We start from the raw sequence: 25,695 nt of genomic DNA, 5'->3' as shown, positions 1-25,695 counted from the left end.
ATGAATTGAAAATGGAACTTAAAAAGTACAAAGAAGATGCACAAGAAGGGAGGGTTCTTTTGGCTTCATTTTTCAATTTTTAGAAATGGAGATTTGGAACTATGAGAAACAACAAGAAAAGACTGCAAAACAAGAAGACTGGGATAAAGAAGAAGCCATCTTTAATGAACAAGTAATTTTATGTGGGGAAGAAAAAGGAAAGGGGGGGAAGAGAATGGAGAATTTAACACTTAAAAAAACAACCAAAGAAAAGAAAAATAATTCCAAAAATAAGTATAATACTGGAAAGCAACAGAAGAGGGGAATACAGAAGAGAAAAATAGAGGTAGAGAGACAAGGGGATAAAAGGGGGAGAGAGAAGAAGAGAGGGAAGAAGGAAAGGAAAAGAAGTTACAAAGGACCAGAGCAAGATATAGAGAAACAGGACCTATTTAGAGATAATGGGTAAAAATCTAACTGAAAAGGGGATTCTGTAAAGGTACATAAGATTGTATTGTTATATTAGTAATAAAAATAACTTTAGAAAATTGGAAACAACGTATGATTAAAATGAGGGATAAAATAGTGTAATTTAGTGAAATGTTTGTGAATAAAATAAGTGAAACAAAATAAATGAGAAAATTGAATTAGAAAGGGAATATTAATATTAATGATAGAATTGACTTGGAATGGAATGTTGTTTTAATTATATACATTTATAATTTTTTTCTTTTTTTAAGAGTACAGTGTGTATTTTAAGAATGTACCAAGCAGAATCCGAATGGAAGTTATGTATTATATTGAATGTTACAACTTTAGGGAAAAGATATAAAGGTGTCATACTCCAATCAGTAACTACAGGAGAAATTTTGTTTAATGAGAAAAGATAATAGATAATTGAAACAGGACAGACAAAAACTATAAATACAATGATTTGAATTGAGATGAGATAATTAAAATAAAATTGAGAAAATTAAAAGAGGGGAAAAGCTATGTAGAAAATGTAAAATTGCAATAAGATATGGAATAGAATATAAAAATGAGCATGAACCTGAATTTGTGTCTGTACGAAGAAATGTAACCCAGGATTATGCTGCTTTCAAAAAAAGATGTTTTATTTGTATTTTTTTTCTCTTTGTGAAAACTCAAATGAAATTTACAAAAAAGAAAGAAAGAAAGAAAATAACTAAAAATATTGTAAGAACATACAAAAACTTAATTATTTTTCCTCTTTTATAAATATAATGATAAAACCACATTAGTTATTGTACTCAAAAGGCTGTAATTTTATAGTTGTCTGGTTCTATACCTGTAATAGTCTATGAAATTCACCCTTGAAGAAGGAATACAATGTCTATTATATAAACATTATCTTAGCCAGAATAGATAGGTAGCATGAAGGAAAAGTTCAAGATTTTCCTGCTTTGATTCTCTTTAGTAGAAGAGAGATAAATCTCTGCCAAGTTTTAAGCTTTTGTCATTATAATTTATAACAATAAAATATCTTTATGTAGAGTCTCTCCTCTGAATTGGCTTAACTTGAATGGTTGACAACAATTCCCACCAGCTATTGTGTTACCAGAGAGATGGTTTAGATTCACTGTTAAAGATGCAAAGTGAAGGAAAGAAGACCAAATATAACCACTAGCACTTAGCAGAATAAGATACTTTAAAGAAGAGTTCTCCAATGTTTCTGGTTTTGCAGACAAATGGAGGGGGGGAGGCACAGAGGGGATACTTCTGCATAAGTGGCAGGCAAGTACATGCGCAGCTTCATTTGCACAAGCAGCAGGCAAGTGCACCCGCGGCTCATACAAATGGAGCACGCCCACACACGGTCATCTACCGCTCGCACAAGTAGGGATGCACATGCCCGCATGCTCACCCTCTCCCCTGCTTTGGGAAGCCTGATTCTGAACATCTTACAGCCTGGTAGTGGGCCTGACCTAGAGGTTGGGGAACCCTAATTTAAAGCATAAAATATTATGCCATTGTGTATTTTAGAACTACTGAGCTTTTTATTAGACCTGTCTACAACACAGAGATCTTTTAAGGAAGACACGCTTCTGTAATGGGAAGCAGGAAATCTGATAAATAAATTTTGACACTGAAGGAGACTGGATGGTTAAAGCATCCCAGCAGGGACCCTCCTTAGTTTTAGGGGAACGTAAAAGTAAAGGAGTGAGAAATACTTCTGAGTTTGCAAGATTCTGTTAATGTAATCTTATAATAAAATTAGACCTAATATTCCAGGTTGTGCTTCTTGCCTAGACTACCTCACAAGGATAACATCAATCTTGTAAATCTGAAAATACTCCCACACGTTTCTTCACTTTTACTCTCCCAAAAGCTAGGGAGGCTCCTTCTGAAATGCCTTCATCATTGTTCCTCCTTCAAATTCAAATTTTATTTATTGGGCCTTTCTCTAACCACTTCCTCGCCTCTGTCAAGATAACATGGTTACATTTCTCAAAAGAAGGGGAAAAACATGAAAAAATACACACACACCCAATTCTATTAAAGATCGAGATATGGAACTTTGAACAGATTATGAGAAAGATAAACAATATATAAATTACAGAAAACTTAAAATGTGTTATGCAAATAGTTTTATACCAAAAAAAAAGATTTTGGTGCACCAAATATATTCTGAAAAATATGACAGGAAATTACAGCCTTGCAGGCACCATGCAAAAAGTGAGGGAATATTTTTAAAGGTTTCTCCACCTAATTCTAATGTCTATGAATATTTATCCATGTTATATGGCTGTAATATTATTATCCTATCTTCTTTATTTCCTTTTCTTATTGGTATTATTATGATGATTATCATTATTCTGTTGTTTTCATATATACCGAGAGCTTCTGCACCAGAAAAATTCTTTGTGTGTCTAATCACTCTTGGCCAAATAAAGTGTTCAATTAATTCAATTCCATTCATATAACTGGGACATTATGTTAGTCAAAAGAGACTATTTGACCAAGTGAGCATTTTTACTGATTCCAAAAAGGCATCAAGGATTTGGGTTTTTTTTTTTTTTTTTGTCATCCCACTGAATGTACTTATAACAAATAGCACAAAGCAAAATATCTGATAACAACTGATAAACTGACTAAAAGTAGGCCTTAAATGCTCAAGGAAAAAGATGAGCAAGAACAAAAATGCCATGTCTACTGTCGGAAGAAATATCCTTCTGGATTCAGTTCCAAGTGGGGAAAAAGACACTGGAAACATGGAGGCTGTTTGGAAAGATGGTTTAATGGTGGACAGGATCACATAGCTTGGAGCTGCAAGATGTTGGGTAAAGGAAAAGAAGGGGCAAGATACTGAGAGACCCTTAGTTTTATACCCTCTGTTGGGCCCACCTTAGTGTTTCCTGTGCCTGTGTAAGAAATGTATCCCATTGGCTGTCAGACTCCCAGGGGCAGGGCTCTTAACTAACTTTGTAGGCTTTGTCTGGACCACATGGCTTCACCTGAGTGCTGGCTGATGCAATCTTCCCAGGCCATGTGGTGAGATGGATAGACGGCTTTGTTATGTAGAATACTCTGGCCCAGGCCTTAATGGCCCGCCCATTAACAAAGGTGGGGATGAGCTTCTGCTTCTGAGGTGAGTTTCTGCTTCTGAGTTTCTACTTCTCTTTTTAGGAGAAATATTCTGCCTTTTAGTATATCCTAAAATATTTCATTTTCCTAGGAGAGGGGTGGTTTTTAACTTCCAACACTACCAACAACCAAGCAGTAGGCACAGATACTTTTCTACATCTAATCTATCTATAGTGAGGAACACTGTGGCATTGGCTTGCATGGCTAGGATGCTGGGTTGACAAACAGCAAGTTTCTGTTCAAGACCCAAGTTCTGTCCGGGAGAGGGGTGGACCTCCCATCCTTCTCTCCAGCTCCAGCTGAGGACATAAAAGAACCCCCCAACTGGAAATCCCTCAGCCAATAATGATGTCACCAGATAATCTTTCAACCTGGAAGTACCTCAGCGCTTCTGACATGAGTGCAATCTGTAGTTGGCATGTACTAAAAGCCAAAAGTTTAGTCAAAGAAGTAATAACTGGTTTATTTAGTACAACTGTGCTGATTGTATTTAAAACCCTGTGCATGTATCTCTTTCCTTGTCTCCTATTGTCCCCTTTTCCCAATAAATCCCTGTTCCCATCTATAGCTTCACTGGTTTTATCTGGGAATTTCTCATTACAACTTTCCTGATATGCAAGACTATGTGATTACAAAACCATTTCATATGTTTCAGAAAACATATTAACAGGTTTCCTAAAGCAGGACTAAAGGAAAAAAAAGATGGGTAGAAAGACTAAGAATTCCTCCTGGACAGGCTAAGACATGTTGGGAGATTTAGACTTGTAGCCTATTGTAAATTCTTTTCCTGTAGAACCCTTGGATGAAGAGGGCTGCCAGGGAGGTTTAAAATTACCTTTTCTCTTGATTTGTAACAATAACACAAGTGACAGCACTCCCTTTTGTCTCCTTGCTAGCAGCAGGCAAATCAAGGAGAAGATTGTCACATGGATATAAAAGGAGGAATAACTGCAGAAGGTACTACCAGAACAAAGAGGTCTAGGGAAATAAGCCAATGTTGAAGTTTGGAGTATCAGATGCCCTCCATCCTCACTGATCTCTTTACACATTCACACTAACAACTGCATAGAGAGGAAACACTGGAGTACATGATCATTTCAGGCAGTGTGAGTTCCTCCTTGAAACAGTAAACTGGGAAGGGACGTCTCAACATGCATTTTTACCTAATCCACAAAATTTTTGTTGACATAATAAAATGACTCTCCCATGTGAAACTTCCAGATAATTTTTGCTTAGCTAATTTAGAAACCATGAAAACATAATTATTTCCCTTTGAATGCTTAAGTAATGCTGTGAGGCTGAGTTTTCTGCTGACAGAACCCTGGGGATTTAAAAAAAAACCAGCAAATCGAATGCTTGAGTGAAAAATTGTAAGGTAGCTTCTTAAAGATGTGCTAGTTAAGAAGCACACCTCTCAGGAGATTTGAAAATTGAGTTAAATGGCTATCTACTTGTTTTTTTTAAAGCAGTCTGGTTCTTAAGAAGGTTAGTTGGCAAATGTTATCTAGTAAATTTATCTAATGATAATCAGATGAGACAGTTTTTTCTCATTTGCCATTATTTTTTCAACAGGGATTTAAACCTGCCAAATGATTCACAAATGCATTGTTTTATTTCATCAACCCAGCTACTGAATTGTCCAACCATAGTTGCTGATGTGGGATAGTTCTCCAGCAGATAATAAACTTCAGCAAAATCAAGCAAAACAATTTAGACCAGGTAATAAAGAACTGGTTCAAATTACAGCTACTACTACTCTCTCTCTCTTTCTTAACAACCATGAGGAAGGAAATGGACCATTCTGAAATACCCTAATATGATAAATTTCAAGGCTTTGCATTGCAAGGTTGTGACTCATCAAAAGACTCCGCACACCTGATGTGACTCTCCCATCACAAGACCTACTGACCAAACAAAGCCCATATAAGCAGAAGAACACTAATAATGGCATTCTCTAAATTCTTCCGAAGATGTTACCTTAGCCTGGTAATGAAATGTTTGGAAATCAACCCACAAGCTCAGAGAACAAACATCCATCCTCACTGATACATTTCCACTAAAAGCAGGTATTGGTCAAGCCAGTGTTTCTCAACCTTAGCAACTTTAAGATATGTAAACCTCAACTTCCAGAAAGCTGGTTGGAGAATTCTGGGAATTGAAGTGCACAAAATCTAAAGTTGCTACTGTTGAGAAATTGTGGCCAAAAGTAACCCAAGATCGGCATTCATCTCTGGGGTTCATCAGGATAGTTTGCACCTAATTTGTTTCAAATCTTGATTTAAATAAAGTTCCATCATCTTCCAAAAGAGCTGCAAAGAACATGTACCATAGCCATGTCATATAATGTATATCATCACAGTGGAGAAGGAAAAGGAGTATTCAGACTTACCCCAATGCTGCTTCAGACATTTGCATTTCAAGCATTTGTGCCCAAATAAATGGGCACAAATTATTATAAAATTATAATTTTATTAGGGTTCAAACTATGTGCTTCTGTCATTTTAACTCTGCAATGGATTTCCACACCTATTTTGTACCAATAACTGTTCACTATTTGAATGAACATCATCATATTTTATCTATTTATCACTTTTTAGCTTCCTGAAAAAAATTACACCTGTTATTGTTTCTCCTGCTAATCAATAGTAGAAAAAAGCAATCTTAACAAAATTCTTCCATCTTAGATAATGAATTGGAGTAAATTATTTCTGGAATAAATCAGGTTGTTTAAGGGCCCAAACCAAAGATAAAGTAGAATACAGTAGATATATTTTCTGCATATTCTCAACTGTAAGCCAGAGAAGACAAATTTTCAAAATTAAGTCATCATAATAATAGTTTATAATTTGACTTAACCAATGTAGTTACATACCCTAGTATTCTAATCAAAGATCACCAAGAGACTTGGTGGATAAAAGGATAACTACAGAATTATACTTTCATTACAGCAGAGCTGTCAAACTCATGGCCCGCGGGTCAGATGTGTCACGTGCTGGCCACCCACCCCCATTTTAGTAAAGGGGAAAAAGTTGTGATACATTACGCGATAATGTGATGACGGGAGTTTGACACCCCTGCATCACTACCCCCAGGGTAGTGATTCCAGAAAATTGTGGCCTTAAGAGTTCTTGAATAACTTTAGCCCCTCAGAAAACTAAGATCAGAAAACTAAGATCAGAAAACTAAGATCAGAAAACTCATCTTGGCATAGTGGTTGGAAGGATAAATTTAGCACTAGTGGTACTTGGGTTCAATGTTATCTTCATTCATGGAAGACTATAAGTATTTTCATTTCAATTAACTGAAATACATTTCTGGGAAAATGCAGAAGATAAAGTTCTATGCGTGCCATTTTGAGTTTCTGGCAGGAAAGACAAGATGTAAATCTATTTAGCCAAAATTATCTTACCCCTTCCTAGGTTAATGAATTCACAAACATAAGACAGATAATGATGTTTTCTCTGAATGGATGTATTTGTGGACTATATAGCAACAGCATAAACCTTTTTGTCACTTTCTTTGGATTTTGTCATCTGAATCTTGAGCTAGAAAAGACCTTATTTCTTTCTAATTTATTCTGAAATGCACCTAAGGTGAGAGATAGAAGATATAAAATTTTATAAAGCAGACAGTAAAATGGTAGAAAGATGAAATTTACAAGAAAGGTAGCTAATAGAAAATATATTGGCAGAATGGCAGCTCTTTCATCTCCTTTTGAGTTTCAGTTACAGGACTTTCACATTCATCTTCATGAGAGGAGATGTGTTTTACTCTGGATTTGTTGTGCATGTTTGTTGTTGCTCTACATTCTGGCTTCAACAAAGGAGCTGACTGCCTGAAAATCTAAGCTTTGATTTTTATTGAATGAGGGGGAAGCTTGAAAATGTGACCCAAGGGCATTCTTAACACCAAGACAAACAAAGCAAATAAAATTCTCCTCAAAACGCCTGAACTAGACGTACATCTCAAAAGCCTAATGCAAAAACAAATCTGCCTGGGGAATTTTCAGATTTCAAATTACGAGGTGTGTGGATGAAATGAAACCATGTTAGCAGCCGGTTCATTCTTATCAACAGTTTCCAAAAATCTAAATTTAGATAATGGAGCAATATTAAATTCATATGGGGGTTTGCAAGTGCCTGGGTTTGTCAGGTGGGACCATAATTTTAAATGCTTGAGAAAAGCAATATTAAAATGTGAACTTGTGGGGAAAGTCCATGTTCCCAAAGGTGGTAATTATCTTTTGCTTGGGCAAGACCAAGTGGTCTTCCCAACCCTCATTTCTAGTCTTCTGAGTGTTCCCTGTATCTGTGTTACAATAGCCTGAAGAAAATTGCTCTTAGAATTCAGAAAAGGGGGTGGAGGTTCAGATAGATACAGAGAATTACAATATTGCACAATCCTTCCCATATATAAAAGCTGTATGAGGCTTTAGGAACAAGTACTGTAAGTCAATATGAATCCATCTATACCTTCCACATACAAAGGCAAGCAGGTTGTAAAGACTTCCAGCTGTCTTCAATCTATAGATAGGTTGGTTAGTGAGACAACAGAAAAAATATAATTGATAAAATAAAACTTCACAGTTAATTTTTTTATCCGATGGGATAGAGCATTCTGGAGAAGAAATCAGTATTGGGGAATAATAACTCAAGTCCTTTCTCCTCATATTTTCCCCACCATAAATACCCTGTGAAGTGGGTTGATCTGAGAAAAAGTGAAAAGTCACCCACCTGGCTTTTATGCCTAAACCACTAGTTTCTATACTGGTGCTGTTGAGGTAATTCCCAGTTAGGAGAATGAGCGCACACAGGGAGACGTATTGAAAGTGGTGAAGAATAACACACAATCAGCACACAGCTACACTGTGTAGTAAAATGTAGGTTTTTACTTTCAGTAAAATGGTTCAGCAAAGTCCAACAAACAGTCCAAGTCATTCATGGTTAAAGCAGTCAGTTTTCAGTCCAGGTATAATCCAAATAACAAAGTCCAGTATCAAAAACAGTTCAGTAACAGACTTACATCAAATCCAAGAATAACGATGATCAGTAACAGTCAATAGGGAAATGCAGGAATGGCAACACTCTCCAGAACAGAACAGAACAGAACAGAACAACCCAGGTTTATGGCTCCATCTTATGGCCGTTTGAGGAACCACACCCAATTACCATTTTAGCATTCCCTTAAAGAGATAATATTAAAATGTCTATACTGGTTTATATATTTTCTAACCCAACTGTTAAGTGACTTACATTCCTAACAGGTGTCTTAATTACTAAACCAAGCTAGCACACTTCATTTTGTAAAAAATTCTCTTGACATTCTGTCAGAATGCCACCAGTCCAAAACCTTGCATTCTTGATTGGATACAAGCAAAACAGCACACTTCCCATTCATTTTAAGTGACTCATCAAGGAATCGAAGCAGGTATTTTTCTCACTTTTCAACATATGGAGTATCTTATAAAAATGGGTGTAATGATTCTAGTTCCATTCCATTCAAAACATGAAAGATATACCCTGTGTTGAAAAGTCTAATTTTGTTCATTCAGTAAATCAGTGACTGCAATTGAAAGTGACAAGACATCTTAAAAGAAAATGGAAGAAGACATTTCCTCACTAGAGCTTCAGAGTATTTTGCATTCAATGACAAAAGTTATTTTTAGAAGCCATAATAGTCACATTGTGCCAGTTAAAATTTAGTTACAGTTGTCTAGGTTTATCTTTATAAATGAAGAGAAAGAACACATGAAAGATCCTTACAGGACAACTATTGAGGCATTTTATGGCAATCCTCAGTAAATAAGAAACACGGATATTGTTAGTAGCCCTTATAAAGCCCATCTATTACTATCTTCTTTTCAGAAATGCTTCTCAACCATTAAAAAAAAAGCATCAGAAGAAGTCTTATAAAGAAACATATGCAAAATAGCTATTCAGAAGCAATTAATAGTTTCTTTCCTTTCCTAGCCCAAGTCATATACTGAAAAGGTCAAGCTATACCTTCATTTTATTTAATTTCAACTTGTAGGATATTCAATAACCTAAAAATTACACAGCTAAAAGAAAGAAACACAATTGTACATGGTCATCTCAGCTTCTAAAGTCTAGTCAAATTCAGGTCCAAGTAATGAATTGTGCTTTCTTTACATTCTCTTCTCCCCAACCCCCACAACTTTCAAATGAAACATCTTGTTCAAACTTGTTGAAGGCAAAGACCTCCAAGTCACATCAGGACCCCATCAGGGAAGATTAATTTAGGGATTAGAAACAAGCATGCATGTTTGAGCAATTTAATTGGTATCAAATTGTGAGATTTGCTCATCACAATCCCATGAATGTTATAACTTCCTATTCAGAAACACAAGTTCCTTCTGCTTTATATCAAAATTAATTCAAGTATGTTTGATGACATCCAACCAATATCCAAAGCATGTAAGTATTTTGCATTTTACTGTGAAGCTTCTGTGAATTTCTGACAAACAATGAAATAACAAGCCATTAGAATTAAACATATTTGACTGTATTACAGCTACCAGTTATATCTACCACAACAGATGTCTAGTATGGAAAGTCAATAGTTTTAGTTTCAAATTAAAACATGGAAACAAAAGACATCCTTGTCAAGTTCCATGAGTCATCTTTATAGGTTAAGAAAAAAATTAAATCTATAATAACCATAGTAAGAAGGATTATAATGTTACAAATTAATCCTATTTAAAATGAGTAAATGGATAACATTCATATTTTATTCTTTTATAATAAACTTTCAAATTTTTCTTCTACATACAGTAACACCAAAATACTGTTTTATGCATCCAACAGTTTTACTGAATGCATATTCAAAAGATTAATGAATAACTTAACAATATGAAAATGGAAGGGAGTTAAAAAGAAAATCAGATTGTACAACATTCACAATCAAGGATATCACCATGTGTAAACTGCATGCCAGGTTAGTCAGTACTTTCTCATAGTTTATACTGTGCAAAAACTTATACCAGTAGCAAACATTGTCAGCCTTCAAAATCACATCTGTGCAAACCTCCCCAAAAGAGGTATGAAGAATTTATTTTTTTTAAAAGGCATTACAAAAGTGTGTGCAGAAAAAATAGTCTTTGTGTTATATCACTGAATAGATATAGTCCACACTTTATGACTGATCATTTAGCAAATGGTTACAGTTACAACATACCTCCCCAGGGCTACTTATTAAGTTCTAATCACAGCTGCCTTCATGGTCATGTTTGCATTTTCAGCCCTCAGCAGTCAGTCCACATTTAGGGCTGTTTGTAGCATCCTACATTCACATGGCTAAGATTTACAACATATTTTTTTTTTGCTGGAATTCCAGTTTCCAGCAAAAAACACCCATTGCAAACAAAACATTTGATTAACTTTATGACCTCAGCGTTCACTTAATGACTAATGCATCCCAACCAACCGTTGCATTTATAACAGCTGTATTTATAGAGGGGAACCCTTCATTCTTACTGAATTTATTTTATAATTTAAAAAATCAAATCCTTTTGTCTGTCTTTTTCTTTGGTTTTTTTTCATTCTGTATCCGTTTGTGTTCATTTTTATGTTCTCTTTAAAACTTAATAAAATTTATATAAAAACAGTCATTATACTGACAAAAATAAATGATGGAGGGCAAGGCAAACAAAAATGAAGAAAAAACAACAACACATCATCATCTTGTCCATGCTGTAAAAATGCAAAGCTTTTGTTATGCAGTAAATTTATTCAGTGTCAGAATATCCAGGCAACTCTAGCACAATTCATCTTAAAGTTGAAAGCTATGTAGAACAGTCCTTTACAAGCAACCATTATTTTTCTTTTTCCTTTCCTGTTTATCTTTTATTTATTGCCTTACAAATTACTATTGAATATATTGATTTCTTAAAACCAATGCACAGTACTAAAAAAAAGAGGGCGGGGGGTCTGTTTATATTTTAGCCCTCTCTATATCTGTGTATAACTTTGTGTGTTTCTGTATATACATAATATATTGAAATGTGCTATATCACATTATATTATTAACTATTAATATTAATATATTTAGTTACTGGGTTTTAAAGAATAAGCTACATGTATTTAGTATATGTACTCAAAGAAATCGATGTTAATTATAATTACTTTGATTATTCTGAGTGCCCAGAGTCACTGTGAAGTGGTTGTGGAGTTTGTGGTGGTGCAGTGGTAAGAATGCAGTACTGCAGGCTACTTCTGCTGACCGCCGGCTACCTACAATTTGGCAGATTGAATCTCACCTATCTCAAGGTTGACTCAGTATTCCATCCTTCTAATGTCGATAAAATGAGGACCCAGACTGTTGGGGGCAATATGCTGACTCTGTAAACCGCTTAGAGAGGGCTGTAAAAGCACTATGAAGTGGTAAATAAGTCTAAGTGCTATTGCTATTCTGCTCTGAAGAGGGTGAAAGCTAAGTCAGAAATTCAACCATACTGGTCAGATCTCATCACCTTGGTGAACAAGGACCATACTATATGTTGGAGTTCCTAGATATCTGGTGACAAATGGTCTATAGTATTGTTCGCTGAGCAACTAGGGTCAACAGACAAAGGTCTACCGGAAGAAAAAATATTTATCTGTTAAGAATATACAAAGATTGAAAACAAAAAGAATTTGTTATTAAAAATCAACAGCCTAACAAGAATAGGATGAACAGCATCTGAAAAGAACAGCATTCGGAATCAGAAATAACAGAATAGTGATTATCAGGTCAATATCAATTTGTAATACAAAAATAAAGTATTCCCAAAAGCAGAATTGGAAGGATGGCAAAGATGAGGGCGAACAAATTGAAACCTTGCCTGAAATAAGTCAGACTATAGGGGCAAACCAGGGGGAGGCCGGAGTAGAAGAAACCAGCATACATACTGAATCATTTTCATTCCCAAACCAGGCATCACCTCCTCTGCCTTCTCCTCTAAAAGAACAAAGCTTTCTAACTGAACAAAAGGAACTGAAACAAAGAATAACTGATCATCTAGGACAACACAAAAGCAACAGAAGGTTCCTTCCCTTATTCTAAAGAAACAGCCAGCACAAGTATTAAAAGATGCCAATATCTTAATATCAATTAGAAGTACCAGCTCACTGCAAGAAACAAACCAGCTTATGTACATCATGGCTGCCATTGTAACCGAATGCCTGAGATGCAAAATAGCAATAGCAATAGCACTTAGTCTCATATACCGCTCCACAGTGCTTTACATCCCTCTCTAAGCAGCTTACAGAGTCAGCATATTGTCCCCCAAAATCTGGATTTTCTTTTTACCAACCTTGGAAGGCTGGAAGGCTGAGTCAACCTTGAGACTGGTGAGATTCAATCTGCCAAGATGCAGGCAGCCAGCAGTCAGAAGAAGTAGCCTGCAGTACTGTATTCTAACCACTGCGCCATCATGGCTCAACAAAAGAACAAACAAAACAAAAAAACCCAATGAAGAACAAAACAGGTCAAAACAGTGCACCCCCAAAATGGGGGTTGGAAATTAAGACCAGTAAACTATGATCTGATGCAAGTAAGCTAGAATAGATGAAAGAAAAGAAGTTTTAAGAACAAGGCCAAAGAATACCTGATTAAGAAATACGACTAAGAAACAAGGAAAATCAAAGAAGCACTGGAAATAATAAGCAGCAAATAACAGCTATAGCCAAGAAGATCAGCAGAGATGAAGCTGAAATTGCACATTATAGGCAGAAGTTCAGCTAAGTGAATCTAGTCAATCTGATCCAGCTAAAAAAGGGAGAAAATAATATTTTTTTTCTCTTTTGGAGGAGAAAGGTCAACTGGGCAAGCAAGAGAGATGAGATGAGAAGCTACTGATGAAGGATAGAAGCAATAACATGTCAAGTCTATATTAAGGGACATGAGTTTTCTTTGCTTTTCTCTTTAAACTGTCTACTCAAATCTTGCTGACCTATAATACAGCTGTTATAGCTATAGTTATAACTGGTATAGTTATAACAGCTAATATGAAAATGTTATTATAGACAAAAATAAAGATATTAATGTGAGGGTATGTGGGAATGACCTTGGGAGACAGGAGGAAGAGCCACACTAGACAACAATCATGCAAAAGATAACCCACAGAAACAAAAGGGGCGTGGGATCCATTTCAGAGAAGACTTTCCCTGGTTTGCTGAAAAGTAAAAGCTTTGAGAAATGCTTTCAGATTTGCAAGATTCTGTTTCTGTAATTTGTATCAACACTATCTTCTGTTTAAAAAAAAGTTGGTGTTATACTCATGGTTTGTGCTTCTTGTCTGGACTACTTGAAGGGCTGACAGTTAATGTTTAAAGCTTTTTGAAAAATCTCATGTGATTCATTTTCTTGTTCACTTGCTGTAATCCAATATACCTTAGCTTTTTTAACATATTCCAGATATACTAAGGTATTTCCGCATCTTCCAATCTATGCCTTACAGCTTTATATTAAGGTCTTTATTAGACGTAAGATGATAATGAAAGTAGTACCCTCAAAGATATGGGGCTGTGATTAAGCCTAATAGGACCGTGGGTGTACTATCATACAAACATTGTAGCCAGGGGCCTATAGAATGTTTTATATCCCTATAAGTATTTACCAATCAACAAACATCTTTAAACTCAGTATACTTATCTACAGATCCTTATCTACAAGGAATTTCAAGGAAGTCCATACATGTCTCAAACATTGCTTAATATTGGGAGAAATATACCAAGCATTAATGTTGGGCAATATTTCTAGAATAAAATAGGACAATTCACTCTTAAAATCATTTCTCGTTATTCAAGCAGACAGTGAAAATGATTATATGATGCATACAGGAAGAACAGCCATATTGATTTAATAAGGACTTATAGTGATACTTGTTCTCAATATAATTAGCTGCAATCAAAATACAATTCAACAAATGAACCAAAACCATATGCCTCAGAAAAAAATGAAGTAATCAGTTTATGCCATTGCAAAAAGTTCTGTTCGGTTACAAAGTATACTGCCATTCCTGATGTAGGACATCATTAATTCAAATAAAATTGTTTTCAATCTATCTAGTAACAAAGATAAATATGTAGCAAGTAAATGGGGCAGGGGGTTCAAACTCTTTACTTTAAAAAGAAATGACAAGAAAAATCTAGTGAAGCTTTCTATAATTATGTATTCATGTATAATCTTTTTTCCTAATAATAATTAGCAACATATACTACACTTTCAAGGAATGACAAAGAATAACAACATAAAAAAGTATAGGTCATATATGTACGATGACAGTCTGTGCACATACACATTTTTTTCCTTTAGATATTTTCAAAAACTGGTCTTTAACAAAATGCAGCTACTTCTTTTTTTAAACGCCACTGACAATAATTTTTCTTGCCTTGCTCTGTATCCAAAAGAACAGTTTAATCTACAGAGATATTAATTGGATCCAAGGTACAGCACTATACAACAATATAGTACTCAAAGAACACATTTACTGAGTATTTGGAACTTTTCAATCCCTCTCTAAAGGAGAGGGTCTCAATAATTTTCCCCCTATTCTTTAGAGAGATTGTTTAAATGACATTTTCAGGTGACAGAAAGGTTACCTATGCTTGGGTCTGAATATAAAATGTAAATTTTGAAATCATCCTGCCTGGTTAAATTCGCCAGCTTTCAATTTCTATGTCCTTCATATCCAATTACCTTACAATTTGTTCATGTTAAGATAATCACTGCTTTAAAGTATTTAACCAGCAATTTATAAATATTCACAATCTCCTCAGGCTATCAGCAAAAAAAAAAAAAAAAAAAAGGATACATATATTTAAATCTATGTTTTACAGCAAATTGTTGACATTGCCTTTTAGTAATTATCGAATAACTATTTTTTCAGCCAATAATATCTCAAAATGAAAAGTGTTGTTGCCTTTGTAAAGTGTGATTTTAACAGAATTGGGATGAACTCTTAACAATAATCATCGCCGACAAACTGAAGAGATAGTGACCTTTGTGGTATTGATTAAATTAAATGATTCAGGCAAAGGTTTCTGAGAAAAACATCACAAAATCCACATTAGAGGAAGAGGATGGCACTGTGAGTTTTTCACCCATCTACACCCATTTCAAATTAAATCTAGTTAAAATCCATATGAAGAAAGATACCAAAATTCTTGATTTATTTCTGTTAGAGTTACAAAATTCTGCATTAGTGAGGCTTTGCAGATTTCATTTCAGCTGAAGATTTCACAAAAGGTGCCATAATAAATAGTATCAAGGTTCCACTAAGGGAACTAGATGAACCAATATGTGTTTTATATCAAGTTCTCACCAAAGACTGCTTCAGTTCCTGAATCAAAACAATAGATAAAAATTTGTTTTCATTCAGGAAAATCTGGTATTATGGATTCCTCAGGGCTCTTTAAGCTTGGGGTTTTTTTTGGGGGGGGGGGGTTTGCAAAATATGGTCCCTAATCAGGTAATGAAACAGCTGCAAGCAAACAACGAAGTTCAGACAACACCAAGGACTCCACAGTTCAGCCCTAAGCCACATATGTTTTCTTCTATTGGAAACATGCATAGTTGTCAGATTCGGAAAACAGTTTAGCACCGATGATGTTATCTAGTCAGGTAATGAAAGGTCTATAAGCAAACCACCAAATGCTAAGACATCACAGTTCAACCCTCTTCTATTGAAATCTGATATTGTTGCTTGTCTTTCAAGTTTTTTTTGTTAATGACGCCTTAAGATGATCACATGATATACTTAAGGACACAGCTCATTAACAAGCTCTTTTACTGGCTTTCTTCAGTTTTCTCTTCATTATGGCAAATGCATGAGTTAAAATGGTTAAAAAACCTGCAGTTGATTGGATTTATCTCAGGTTCTTCTCCATTTACACTTATCTAGATTATTTTGAAATCTCCTCCAAATCTATCGTGAGGGGTGTGGTGTATGCATATTTTTTCCTAAGCAAGTGGATTAGGGAGAATTTTCACACTGGTGCAGATTCAGAACAAACCACCTTTCATTTTTATTACAGAAAAATAAAACCAGAACACTACTAATGCATCCCATACCTTTTTCAGTTTGTCCAATTAAAAAAATTCATACATAAGATTTTGACTTTGCAGATAAGAAAATGGAGCTTTATCAACCTGGCGAAATGTAGTCTTCAAGCTGAATCAAATTCAATAATCTCTTCTATAACTGTCTGGTTTCACCCAAACTGTTGCTTTTTTTTCTAAAAAACTACATTATGAAGGAAAATATTAAACAGCGCCAGATGGATTTCATACACGAATAAACAAACTGACAATGCAATTTCCATAACTTGCACGATTTAATTAAGAAAGTCACCAGCATTTGTCAGTATGAAAGAATCAATTAATTACTGAACATAAAGCAGAACTTTATATACAGTTTTATTGATGGCTTGTTGCACATAGAAAGCTATTCCAACAGCTACAATTAACATCCATTCTCTGGTACAAGCCAAAAGAAAACATCTAGATAGAAAAAAAAATGAGCAAATGGCATACATAGAGTTTTGACTGCAATTAGTAGATTTAAACTAAAGTTATGTTTTGTGAGTAAATCTATAAATATACGACATGTAAAAATAACAAAACGCAAGCTATTGCTTTTATAATATGATGTCCAATTCATAAGTTTCCTTTGCCTACCAGTAATATGCCAGAACAAGCCTATTTATAAGTTTGTAGTACATATTTTAATTTTTCTGCCCTTGATGACTAGCAGCTGAATTGTGTGAGGGAGTTTTGAAATGATGCAAAGATAAGCTCTAAAATTTCTGGCTGTAACTTGTCTTCAATTTGTGAATGGCAATAAACATTAGATATGGCACATGAATATACATGTGTACACAAGTCCACTGTCTAAGAAGGAAAACTGTCTACAATTAAATGTGGCTGGAAAAGTTTCTGAACAATTCCTGAGAAAGCTATAAATGTTGCTTCTACCATATTTTAGAACACATAGACCAGTGGTGGCTAACCTTTTTGGGCTCCCATGTCGATAATTGCATGCATGCTTGTCTGCTCATGCTCGCATGCCATGACCCATAAGGCTATGTGCACGGGCCCCCATGCCTCCTGTGCATGCATGTGCAACCCTCGCTGTGCGCTTCTGTGCATGCATGCACACTCCACGAGGCATGCTTTTGCAACCTGTGTGCATGTGTGTGTGTGCAACCTGCACTGCATGCTTCTGCGCATGCATGCGCAACCTGCGTAACCCGTGCTGCACGCTTCTGTGAGAAATTGAAGGGCCACAGTTTCATTCAATTGTAATTTCTGGAGGGAAAACATGAATATGTGGCTAAGAATCATGCCACTACAGATGTATTACTTCAACACCATGGATATGGTACAATATTTGATGCTGCAGTTAGCTCTAGCTTCATCACTAGCACAAAGATAGATAGGTATGAATGTTAGAACAGAATCTCCAAATTTCAGATTTATCTGCACGAAAGTTTATGAAAGTGAAACTAATTCCATCTTCCCTGTAAACCAGTTGGCATTCTTTGATATTTCTGACCGTTAGAACAATTAATTAGTGGAACAACTTGTCTCCATAAGCTGTGAATGCTCCAACACTGGAAATTTTTAAAAAGATGTTGGATAACCATTTGTCTGAAGTGGTGTAGGGTTTCCTGCCTAGGCAGGGGGCTTATTTTTATTTTTTATTTATTTTATTTTGCCAAGCGATTATAAGATAACAGGTATAAGTATAAGCATGGTTATGAATACATGAAATGGATACATATAAGAAAAATAAGATCTCCAAGGTCCCTTCCAACTCTGTTATTGTATTGTATTGTATTGTATTGTATTGTATTGTATTGTAATCTAATCTAATCTAATCTAATCTAATCTAATCTAATATGTTTGCCCATTTGTTAACCAATACTATATGCATAGAACAATGCATTTACCATATGTACAAAAACGGATTTTCTTTGACTGTTTTTGCTGCTTTGTTCATGCTTTCATTGAAGAACCTACTGTTATATTTTCCCTATTATTTCACTGCCTTTGAATGCTACTAACATGCCTTTGTATGATGCTGATTGTTTCGAAGGGACAACAGGATACAATTACACTCAGGCTTTCTGAAAATAAATAAATGACCCAAGAAACAACTTGTGGGTCCCTTTAGAAATTTATTTAGAGAAACATACATATTTGGAGTGTTCTTTTTGGTATTCATGGATCTGCCTCCCTCCCCCCGCCCCCAACCATGTTGCATAGAGAAAGAGAGAGAGCAGAGATAGAGAAACAAGTCAGAGTTTGGGGCTTATTATTATTTGAACAGGGATTATATGCCCTGCATGACCAATTCATCAACTGCTGTAGGAAAAAAGCAATAGCAGATTAAGGACAATGCCTGAGGCTAACATGAAAATTAATATTGATTTGGAACAGATCTCAGCAGCTTCAGGAATTTAATAGGAACTTAATGGCATAAAAGAGGAACTGAAGTGATGAAAGCTGCTTCTTAGATTCAAAATTCAGGATACTTACTATAACTTTCTTTTCCCTATAAACCACAGACACATTTGCACAGTTCTTTAGAAGACCATTACTAAATTTCCATTTTTGTATACTTTTATAAAAGTATATAGTAAGTATCTGAATTTTGAATGTTTGCAAACATTGTTACTCCAGTGCCTCAATAGCACTTATGTTCTGCATATTAAGGTATTTTCCCCTGAGTTGAAAATTCAGACATACATGTATTCAAATATTGCAGGAATTAAAGTGTTAGTTAAAACAAGTGAGTTTTCCTTTTTCTAAAAATCCAACTTAAATTATAATAATTGAAATGTGAATTGAAACAGACAAAATCTGTCCTGCTTTTAGGTATAGGTATCTAGCATACATGTACCGTAATCAAGGATCAAAAAATAACATCCAATAATAACATTAATAACAATAATAACATACTGTGAGAAGCAACAAAAGATTCAAGCTGCTAGTTCAAACTAGTGTGATTCTGATACTGTTAAGACTGCAGTACAGATTTATATAATTTAGACATTAATAATGTAAGCTAGGGAATAATAACTTATTTTATACTGTCAGTATATATTTTATACTGTCAAATCAAATAATATAGAAGAGAATGGCAATGAGACTAAAAGGCTAAAAAGCTAAAAAATACCCATAAAATCCAAAGGTATGGCAGTCTTCATCAATCTAATAGCGGTGGGTAAGAGAATTTTATTAGTGTGGTCACGGGATTTACATAATAAAATAAGCTCTAAACTGTATCATTAATTGTTATTGACCATCTGTAAGGGAAGTTTACACATGATGTATCAAAATGTTGCCATATCTAGGGAACTAAAATTAGGTTGATAATCTAGTAGTGTAAATTAAACTTCAGAGTGCCTTCCAAATTGAGATAGGAAAAGATAATTGGTTGATAAAGAACATCTCTCTAAAAGCTCATGTTCTGTTGGCAGTAAGGGAGGACTTTAACTATATATTCTGTGGCCTTGGTTTTTTTTTCCTATTTCTATTTCAAAACTTTGAGAAGAAGACAATGAAATGGGCAAGAGTTAAAGCTCTTCTAAATCTTAAAAAGAATACAAATACATTAAGAGTGAACAACATTTTAATTTGTTTACACTTAAGATAGCTACTTCTGTAGTGTTCCATTTAACTTTTGTGGCCTTATTAAGAACACTCCTGAAATGTTTCATAAACAGTTTTCCAAAATTGTATCCCACAAACTATCAATATATAATGTATGCTGGAGACATTAGTTAAGTTCAAGATTTTAAGACAAAGAAGTTTCTTTATTTTTTTTTTGTCAGACTGTATACCACAAGAATATATATGGGAATTCAAGTTATTGGACAATATTTTAAAAATCTAAAGCTAGAAAATATTGCATTTCAAACCAGTTTCAAAACCATTCCCTTTTCTTCACCCGCCAGTCTGCAAAGCTGGAAAAATTGGGGCACTCTGTTTTGGAGGATCAAATTGAGGACTTTACATTAGGCCTAATTAATAGATTTCTGTGAATCTAATTCTGTAATTTCAGATGACGTTTGAACATTTCTCTCCTAAGACATTCTCTTTTGTGCTACAAAAGACAGAGCTTTTGTAGCAGTATCACTTAAATTTAGGTTAAGTAAAACAATGTGAATATTCATTAAAATGTATACATCAGAAGTTTCAGTCAGTAGCTGTTGTCTTGTGTTTTTCCCCCATGCAGAGAATAGGAAAGAAAAGATTTGAGAAGAGTGGATTACGACAGAGTAACACACACACATGAGAATATACAGTGAAAGAAATTCAGTGGCACTGACTCCCACAAGCATCCTATGCAAACAATAGGGATATTCACTACTGTATGCCTGCTTATTGTCAACCTTTCCTCCCCACATATTTGCCACGGATCATCAGTCAATATACATTTTGGAAGTAGTTGAGGATTTACAGTTTATCCTGTACGTAAAAACTCTACCGTATTTTTTTCATTTCTGCTTAAGTAAATTCTTCACCCAGGTATTTTCTGACACAAATATTTTATTTTAAATAGAATTTATAATTATTTATAAAATATAATTTTACTTATTACTGCTTTGAAAAATACTTGAAGCTGTTTCTTTATACCTTTGTCTCTTCCTTTATATCTTTTTCTTTTTTTCTACTTTCTATTTTAAAGTTTCGCCTTTGTCTGTCATTTCTGTCTTTCCCCCTCCTTTCTAATGTTCTAATTTAGTTTGTATCAGTCCTTAAAACTCTTAAAACTTTCAATAAAAATTATTTTTGAAAAAAGAATCTAGATATTTCTTACATGCAATGATATTATGGCTATTCTTGATCATTGTGCAAATGTCATTAGCAAAACTTGTTGAAATTACACAGCAATAGACTTTACATTCTGGTTGTAATATTAATTGGAATAAGTCTAATTTGTTGCCTTTGGGATCAGGTAGCTGTAGGAGATTAGGATTTACAGTTTTTACCAACTCTATAAAATACCTGGATTTACATGTTTCTTGAAATATATTACAATATGTTGAATTAAATATGCCTGAATGTACAGATGCAATTTCACTAGATATAACTCAGTGCTTAAAAGTTCCACTACATTTTTGGGAAAAGATTTATGTTATTAAAATGAATGTATATTTTAAGAGAGATCCCAATGTTAGATATTTTACACAGATAGGTAAGTTAATGAGAACTCAAAACGCTAAAACGTTTAGAATATCTGCTAAACTGCAGCTACCTCATGACTGGCTTTAAGGTACAGATTTTCAGCTACAGGTAGTTTTTGACCTATCACCACAATTGAGCCCAACATTTTCTGTTGCTAAGTGAGACTGTTGTTAAGTGGAATTTTGCCCCATTTTATGACTTTTTGGCCACATTGTTAAAGGAATCATTGCAGTTGTTACATTAGTAATATGGTTGTAAAGCGAATCTGGCTTCCCTAGTGACATTGCTTGGCAGAAGGTCACAAAAGGTGACCATGTGATCCCTGGGAAACTGCAACCATCATAAATATAAACCAGTTACCAAGCGTCCGAATTTTAATCACATGACCATGGGGATGCTGCAAGGGTTATAAGGGTGAAAAACGTTCATAAGTCATTTTTTTCAGTGCTGCTGAATGGTCATTGAGCATGAGCCAATTTAGAAAGCAAGTATATAGCTTTTTTGAAATTATAGCAAGTTTCATAGTCTAGATCCATGATGGCGAACCTATGGCATGCAGAACCATTTGTATTGGCATGTGAGCTGCAGGAAAACTTAACTCACTGTGCATATGCATGCCTCACAGCAATTTTTTTTGTGTTGGTTCGAGGCCTTTTTCGGCCTCCAAGAGGCTTGGAAAAAGCCTCTGCAAGGCTTCTCAGGCTGAATTATAGGCACGCGAGTGTGGTCGCACTGGCGCACTCACAATTTTTGACACAGGAGCCCAAAAAGGTTAACCACCACTGCTCTAGATAAATTAAACTGGAGCAGGGGTGTCAAACTCGATTTCATTGAGGGCCACATCAGGGTTGTTTTTGACCTTGGCCGTGTTCAGCTTGATGCCACTCAGGTCAGGGGTGCCTATAAAGGCCCCGAGCTCTCTGCCAGCAAAAACAGGCTCCCAAGTGCCATTCATGGCCCTTGTGAGCTCTATTTTCGGCTGTGATGGTCTCCTGCAACCCTCTGCCAGCGAAAATGGAGCTTGGGAGAGCCGCACACTCTTGAGCTCTGCTTTTGCTGGGTGAGGCACCATGGACTGGTCCTTTGCTGTTTTCAGGGAGGCCCCAAAGGCTAGATCTAAGCATCCTATGGGCCAGATCCAGCCCCCGGGCCTTGAGTTTGACACCCCTGAACTAAAGCATTCTTTTCCTTTCCCTGAAAGCTGCTAGACATATCTGTTTATCAATAAGCAATTACATTTTGATCCCAAATCACAAAGAAACTGATGTTATAGTATCAGTCACTAATACCTCAATGAGAACTTTTGAATTGATTTGTTCTATTTCTTGGCTATTCAACATATCCATCTTTTTCTCCAACACCAGAATTCTAAAGTATCAATACTCATCCTATCCTCCTTTTTCAAAGACCAAGCTTTGATTTTGTGAAGTGTTCAGGGAAAACAATTTCCTGCATGAGCTTGAACTTTGTAGATATAGAGATATTCTGGCATCTGGATATTACTTCCAGGTCCTTGTTGGGTACTCTCTAAGTGCTAGCCTGAGGTAGGTAGGTAGGTAGTAGGTAAGTATTTATTTATTCATGAAAATTGATATGGCTGCCCAACTCACTCTTAGTGACTCCAGGTGGTTTACAAATGTAAAATCCCAATATAAAAACAATAAAAAATGAGCAGCACCCCCCCCATACCCCGGCGACAACAATCAAATGAACCATTTGGTGGGATCACATTTATGTGTCACAGTTATCATATTAATCCAGTTTTATCAGTAGAACATATTTAGCTTTTTTTCTTTAACTACATAATCTCTATATTTTTTTAATAAATTACACTTTTTTAAAAAAAAAATTATCATATAAAGATAATTAAAAGTTCACCTCTTTTCCTATATAATGAAATTATAATAACCAATCTTGGCAGAGAAATCTAATGCATAAAAAGAGAAATGAGAAGCAAATTCCACCTATCCAAGTAGCTATACATAACTTCTTACGTGTTGATATCTAAATCAGGGACTTTTTCTGGTGTAAAATTGCTTAGCTGTGTTTTTAATGTTTGAACATAAGCAGAACCAAATACACATGCAAACTCAGAATCCCCTACTCATCAAATGTAATCATTTGAAATAAAAAAGCCCCTGTACTGAAAATAAAGTATAAATATTTACAAAAGTTTCTAATGTTCTGACTGAACACGAATGAGTCCATTCAGAACCCTTTAAAAGTAGGGATAATTTGTTCGAGGTTTCATGCATGGAGAATGTTTCATCCAAATAATAATTTAGTAGTTGAAATAGTCAGACAGATCAGCATTTTTTAATTATAGCAATTAAACTTATAATGGCAAAAGTAATTTCAGTATCATGGGGTTTTCCCACAACTGAACTATTTTCTTCAAAGGATAAGGCAATGGAGAAAAAATTCCATTGATATTGGTGAGTAGGAAGTATGGAGGAAGGAAACTCTTCAAATGAACGCTGTGCCCTGGAATCCCTCAATGGTTTTAAAAAAGCTGGATTCATCTGAAAAATATTTATACCCATACAGTGCTCAAAGACTGGCTGATATTGAACCAGTTGTACATATTTTTCAGAGTCAAATTTAGACATCTCCCTAATCTAAAGCTGACTGAACTTTTTAGTCACAATTACTAAATTAGACTGGGTGGATCAATTGGTCTGACTTACTACAGGTAGTCCAAGACCACAATTAAGCCCCAAATTTCTGTTTCTAAGTAAGACATTTGCTAAGTTAGTTTTGCCCATTTTACGACCTTTCTTGCCACAGTTGTTAAGTAAATCACTGCAGTTGTTAAGTTAATGGTTGTTAATTGAATCTGACTTCCCCATTAACTATGCTTGTCAGAAGGTGGGAAAAAGTGATCACAGGACCCCGGAACACTGCAATCATCACAAATATGAGTCAGTTGCTATTTATCTGAATTTTGACCACGTGATCATGGGTTCGTAAATATGAAAAATGGTCATAAGTCATTTTTTTCAATGCCATTGTAACTCTGAATGCTATTAAATGAATGTTATAAGTTCAGGATTAACTGTAGCTTGTCCTTGGACAAATTGTCTGTACAGCCAGACCACAATGAATCACCCTTCATTACATAGGTGCTGAATAAGAGGGATTTACAATGGATCTGTCATGCCCCTATTGGTGACTGACTCCGAGGGAGAGGAAGAACAGTCGACAGAGAGTGGAAGTGTGGCTCTAGACGTTGGGGAGGAGGCTGGGGAAGGGCAGAGGCTGGCTGGGCAGTCAGAGAAAGACCTAGGCCCATCCCCTCTCCATCCTAGGGCACGCAGGGAGGACAGGATGAGGGAGAGACATGAATGACGTGGTCTACTGGGGAGGAAAGGGCCTTGATCCTCTTCATGGGCTGTAGCTGTGAGGACTGGTTAAAATGCATATGGGCCAGTGCTGGAAACAAAGCGTGGAAATATCTCTAGTCTGTCGTTCCTGAGTTTGGCGTCCTTCCCAGTGTGTGTTCTGATATCTGTGGATGTCTTCAAGCCCTTATCTTGCCTTGTTCCCTTAATTGCTTCAGTGTGGTTTGTGTTGTTTTTACTCTTATAATTTATAAGCATTTTTAGTGTAAATGGCATTTCTTCCTTTTCATAACTGCTTGTGGAGGAGTTTTTTGTCTCCAGTCAAGGATATTTGGAACTTTGAAGCAAAGTGAAGGAATAAGGAGGCTTCACCTGTTTTCGTGACTGTGTTTATTTTGTATCCCACCCTGGGTCATCACAGGATCCTTGTAGTTGCATTGTCACAACATTCCCATAATTACATAATTACAATTCAAGAACTTGACAATTAGCTCGCAGTGATGACATTACAGCATCTCACAGTCATATGATCACCATTTGCAATCTCCACCACTGGCTTCTGACAAGTAAAATC

General features: G+C 35.4%; 1 protein-coding gene across 26 annotated transcripts in view; it reads right to left on the bottom strand.

The window, feature by feature from the left end:
- Positions 1-25,695, bottom strand: part of PTPRK (protein tyrosine phosphatase receptor type K) — a 390,148-nt gene that overhangs the window by 207,219 nt on the left and 157,234 nt on the right. The gene's annotated exons all lie outside the window — the stretch shown is intronic.

The sequence above is a fragment of the Pseudonaja textilis genome, chromosome 1 (assembly GCF_049901715.1).
Source record: "Pseudonaja textilis isolate UNSWEBS1 chromosome 1, rPseTex1.2, whole genome shotgun sequence".
In the NCBI taxonomy this organism is placed as follows: Eukaryota; Metazoa; Chordata; class Lepidosauria; order Squamata; family Elapidae; genus Pseudonaja; species Pseudonaja textilis.
The sequence above is the reverse complement of the archived record's forward strand: the minus strand, read 5'-3'. Positions and strand labels throughout refer to the sequence as shown.